This window comes from Mirounga leonina, unplaced genomic scaffold (genome assembly GCF_011800145.1).
Source record: "Mirounga leonina isolate KUSES-001 unplaced genomic scaffold, KU_Mleo_1.0 Mir_115, whole genome shotgun sequence".
In the NCBI taxonomy this organism is placed as follows: domain Eukaryota; kingdom Metazoa; phylum Chordata; class Mammalia; order Carnivora; family Phocidae; genus Mirounga; species Mirounga leonina.
Window position 1 is genome coordinate 11,039,360 of NW_023270268.1, and position 5,770 is coordinate 11,045,129.

Below are 5,770 nucleotides of genomic sequence, written 5' to 3' on the forward strand. Positions count from 1 at the left end.
ATTCAGAAAAAAAAAATAATAATAAGGCTGATTTCCATGAAATGATACTTCCAGGATGGTATCTGTCTTTTTCCACTGAAGAGACACAGGAAGTTCACCAGAAACAATCACAATTTGTTACCTGCGGAGGGTGGTTGGGTGGAATGAGATGGAAGATATAAAGGCTGAGCAGCACTTCTCTAAATATACCCTTTTGTATGTTTTTTCCTTTGAGATCTTTGTTAATTTTTCACATTTTCAAAAAATAATATTTAGGGGCGCCTGGGTGGCTCAGTCGTTAAGCCTCTGCCTTCAGCTCAGGTCATGATCCCAGGGTCCTGGGATCGAGCCCCACATTGGGCTCCCTGCTTGGCAGGAAGCCTGCTTCTCCCTCTCCCACTCCCCCTGCTTGTGTTCCCTCTCTCGCTGTGTCTCTCTGTCAAATAAATAAAACCTTAAAAAAAAAAAAGTCTGGCTTTCTGTTTAAAAAATAATAGTAATCATATTTAATCAACAACAATGAAAAACTCTAAGACGGGGGCGTCTGAGTGGTGCAGTTCAATGAACATCTGACTTCACTTTGGCTCAGATCGTGATCTCAGGGTCCTGGGACTGAGCTCCACATTGGGCTCCATGCTCATCCGAGAGTCGGCTTGTCCCTTTCCCTCTGCCCATCCCCTGTTCGAATGCTCTCTCTCTCTAAAATAAATAAATCTTTAAGAAACAAAACAAAACAAAAAAACCTCTAAGATGGTTTTCTTTTTTTTTTTTTTTAAAGATTTATTTATTTATTTGAGAGAGAGAGCGCGAGCATATGAGAGGGGGCAGGGTCAGAGGGAGAAGCAGACTCCTTGCTGAGCAGGAAGCCCGATGAGGGACTTGATCGTGGCACTCCAGGATCATGACCCGAGCTGAAGGCAGTCGCCCAACCAACTGAGCCACCCAGGCACCCCTCTAAGACGGTTTTCTATTATCTTTAATGACACTATGGGCCATGAGGGGAAGTCTTGTGTTAAGGGTTGCCTTGTGATGACAGGGACTCCCTGTAATCCAAATCCCAAACTGGATCCCACCTTCTCTCTTCCCCAGTCAAAATCTTCTACGCTTCTTCATCACATCTGTCACCCAACTAATCAAACTGTCCTGTACTAAAATACCCAACTGATGGGGCACGTGGGTGGCTCAGTCGGTTAAGTGTCTGCCTTTGGCTCAGGTCATAATCCCAGGGTACTGGGATGGAGTCCCACATTGAGATCCCTGCTCAGTGGGGAGCCTGCTTTTCCCTCTACCCCTTCCCCCTGCTCATGATTTCTCTCTCTCAAATAAATAAAATCTTAAAAAAAAAAAAAAATACCCAACTGATAACGAGAGCAAAGAGGCTAAGTGATCCATGGTGTCCGCCTCGCCCCCCAGGCCAAATACCACTGTGGAATTAACTCCCTGCGGAGGGCAGAAACCCTAGACCAAAGAGCGTTATTAACATTCCTTTGCCCTTGCAGCCCTCTGCTGGTAATAAATGAAATGTGGAGATTGACCACGTTGATCGCTTATCCTCTCTAACCTAGTTTTGTTGGGAGAGGAACTTGATAAGCTATCATCCCAAGAAGATCTCTGATCCAAACTTTTCTTTGCATATCTGGCATCCTTGTCCACTCTGCAGTGTCTGGAAATGTTGGCAAGGAAAACGTAAGACTTTTTCTTTGCCTTTCATAGCACCACTTCCTGTGTTCTCCTGCTGTCTGTAAACACCCCTTTATTTCTCTGCCTCCTCCTTACCTTCTCTCTCCCACTGCCTCCAAAGTTCTAGCCTAAATCCTTTTCTTTCTATAGGAGCTTCCCCTTAACATTTGTATGGTTCTGTCAGTTCTATGTGTATCCCCCAAATGCCTTATCTCTTCCAATGCTCTAGATCCATATTTAAAACGATTTATCAGGAACTCTACTTGGTGCCCTCTGGCACTGAGACCTCTGTCCTAATCAGAGTTCTTCATCTTCCTTTTGTTAAGACAAATGATCCAAAACCTGGAAATAAGGCAAACGGATTATTGAGTGCCCTTTCCATGTCATACGAGAGTCGTGTTCTCAAAGTATGGTCTTAGACCAGCAGCATCAGGCATCACCTGGGAACTTGTTAGAAATGTAAATTCTTGGGTTCTACTCAAGATCTACGAAGGAAAAAACTGTGGAGATGGGGCCCAGAAGTCTGTGGTTTAACAAGCCCTCCAGTGAGTATGATGATCACTCAAGTTCGAGAAATATTGAACAGGAACACGGCTGGCGAACTATGAGCCAAATCCAGCCCGATGCCTGTTTTCATGAAGTTTTCTGGAACATGATGGCATTATGGCATTTAGTTCTATATCATTCATGGCTGCTTTCACTTTATAACAGCAGGATTGAGTTGAGTGGTTGTGACAGACTTATATGTCCTTCATAATCTGAAAGACTTACTATCTGGCCCTTTACAGAAAAAGTTTGCCAATCCCTGGACCAGCAGCACATCATCTACCAAACCCTCTTACGGGTCCTTGTTGGTTAAAAGATAATTTTATGTGACTTACTATTTATTATTGAGTTGGACCCAGAGTCTGTGAAGTTAGGTGTTAATTACAGAAGATTGATAAGCTACAAATGATGTTTGCTGAGAGAGACGAAAATGATTTCTCTCTGCTAGAGTTCATCACAAAGGCAACAATTTTATTGTCCTTGAAGAAGGTTAGTCAGTTTTGAGTCTAACCTAGTAACCGTATTCCAGCATTTTTTCCCTTTCACTGTATATTTTTAAACACTGTACATACATCCATATATATACAGATATGCATATACACACATACCACGGTCTCTCATATCCTCCTCTGAACCAGTTTTACTTTCTCCTGATAACTTTACTAATAAAGTAAATCTTTGAAGCATGCTTACTATATACTTGTATGAGAGTCATCTTTTTAATTCTTTGAAATTTATACTTTGACACTGACAAGGGTTAACGCCTCCTTCCTCTTCAAACAAACCGGTCTCCAAATCTCACTGATTTTACCTCCCACAGCTTCTCTTCAAGCCATCCTCTTTCTTCTATTTCCATGACTTACTTTCTGAGTTGAAGCTCCTGTTCCCTCTTTCCTGAACTTTTATAATAGCCCCTACCTGGCTCTTTGTAACCGATCCAGTCTACATCAGCCTGCTAGAAAAACATCCTCAAGGAAGAGCTCTAGTCATTTTACTTCCCTAACCTAAAACCCTTTGGTGGTTCTTCACTGTTCAACAATAAAGGAAAGCCCCAGTTCTTTAGCCTGATTTTTAAGGCCCTCCAATATTTGACTCCAAGCTTGTCTTCCTTGACTCCTCTTTGTCCTTTCTTCCTTCCATTCTCTGTGCCTGTGTGTACTTTCTTTGCCTTCCTTCCTATGGCTCCTCTGCCTACAGTATCCTCCGTCCTTTTCTGCATACCCAAACGTAAGTATCCTTTAACCCCCAGCTTGAAACTCCACCACACTGATCCTTTAGTTGCAAGTGATTTCTCTCTGAATTCCCAGCACATTTAATTTGTATCTCTTTTATGGCAAGTATCACTTTCTATTTTATGACATGGTCCTTTATGGAAGTTTCTGTGGCCTTATTGTAGGACTTCATCTGTGATTCAGCTTTGTATCCACATTATTGCCTAACTGTGCTAATATAGATAAGAAAGCCAGTAAAATAGATAAGAAAGCCAGTAAAAGTTTTTGAGTAGGGGCTGCTGAAAAACCAAAACCTGAACTGAAAAAAGTAGCACCAAATTATTTTTTGAATGTCTAAAATCTCATCAAAGTATATTTTCCCAAACTATCACTTTTTGTGAATGTTTCCTATTCCTCGTTTTAAAAAAATATTAACTACATAATATTGAAGGAGAAAAATGAATATTCTTCAAAACTTAAATGAGCCTTTCTTTTTTCTCTTTGGTATATCTTTTCTCCATAAATAAGATTCCTCATTTTGCTGTGACATGTAACTATTCGGTGCTGTTTATTCATGAACAAACATGACAGCTTTCCTAGCTGATGCACCCATCAAATGGGGTCCCTAATACAAGTGTTTGTTCATGAAGCCCTAAACTCTTTAGTTGGTCTTTTATTAAGAAAACTTAAGCAATGCACAGTTGTTGTTGTTGTTTTTAACTGGGAGGAATATTAGTGCCTTAGTCTAATTGATTTGGACACCGCTAAATCAATCAGGACAAAGGAAGTTATGGCACATCTGCTGTCTCCTTCGTAATGGCTTTCATTCTTATCACATCATAAAACAATGTTCCTTCACATGCATGGATTTCTCACCAGTATCCTCTGGAGAGCTTGTTACAAAAGTATACTCCCAAGACCCACCCAAATTCAGAAACTTTGGGGCAGATCTCCAAGAACCTTTATTTTTAGTTAACCTCCCAGATGATTCTTAGGCATCCCGAAGTTTGTGAATCATGAGCTGAATTCTTATCTTCTTCTGAATTCAAAGAGAGGTAGAGACCCCCTAGAGCATGCCTAAGTGCACCTTAAATAAACTGAGAGGGTTGAGAGAATCTGTCCATCTTCTCTCCTTGCTCAAAGTTTTTAAATATTACTTCCCCTCAATATTTTATCTTGAAAATGTTCAAACACACAGAAAAGTTGAATTAAGAAACCAGCACAGTAGTCACCCATATACTACCCCGTTAACGTGTCACAGCGGTTGCTTTAACACAAGCTTATCCTTTTATCCTTCTCTCTGCTCCTCTACCTGTCTTATTTTTTTTTTTTGGATGAATTTCAAAGTAAATTTCAGACCTCGGTAATGTCTGATTTGGGATTATGGCAACTTGAAGAATTACAGGGCAGTGAGTCCTTGTAGCCCTGGTGAAAACACGGTGGCTTCGTTTTATTGAACGGGATCTGTGGCTGCTTGGCAGGACATTTAGAATGCATTTAATCAAAGACAGAGGGTAGTTTGGGCTGGCTGTATAGACAGCCCCGCAGAGTAGTATCTACTTGTCTCTATTCATTTGAATAAGAGCTTTTGTTCTGTCACCAGAGGAAGAAAGGGAGATTTGGGGCCATGGAGGAGAGTAGATTAAATATGGAAGTAGGTGGCAGCAGTGGCCCCTCCCCTGTTCCATGGGTTTTGAGGCTCTAATGGAGAGATGGGTTAGAGGCTGAGGTTTGCTGGGTTCATGTTAGCAACAAGGTTGTGAGTCAGACTGTGTAGGTCTGCATTCCAGCTACCCTTAGCTGTTTGCCCTTGGATATATTCCGCCTCTTGGTCTCAGTTTGCTCATCTGTAAAATGAAAGTAATGATAGTACCTACATTACACTGTTGAGAAAATAGGTGTGCCTGACATGTAACGCAATCAACTTCAGTTGCTAAAATAAAACATGAAAGTATGAGTTTCCTTAAGTTCACACAAAATTAACATATATGACTGCGGGAGTTGGTGCACAAGGAAGAGACAAGTAAACTAAATGGTTTTAACAAGTAAGACTAAAAGGAATTCAGAGAGATGCAGGAGGGAGCAATCCTGAAAGTCCTTTCAGACAACGCACTGCCCTCAAAATGAAACCTAATTTCTTTCCTTGCTCTGCAAGGCCCCTACATTATGTGGACTCTGCCTACATCTCCAACTTCCTCTCCTCTCCTCCCTTACTCGGGCCTTAGGACATGCTGTTCTCTCTGCGGGAAATTTTCTCTCCAGATGTTGAGCAAGCTTGAGGCGTGGCTAAGGCGCGGGGGCGGAGCTAGAGCGGGGGCGGGGCGGGGCGGGGCGGGCGGGGTGGGGCGGAAGCG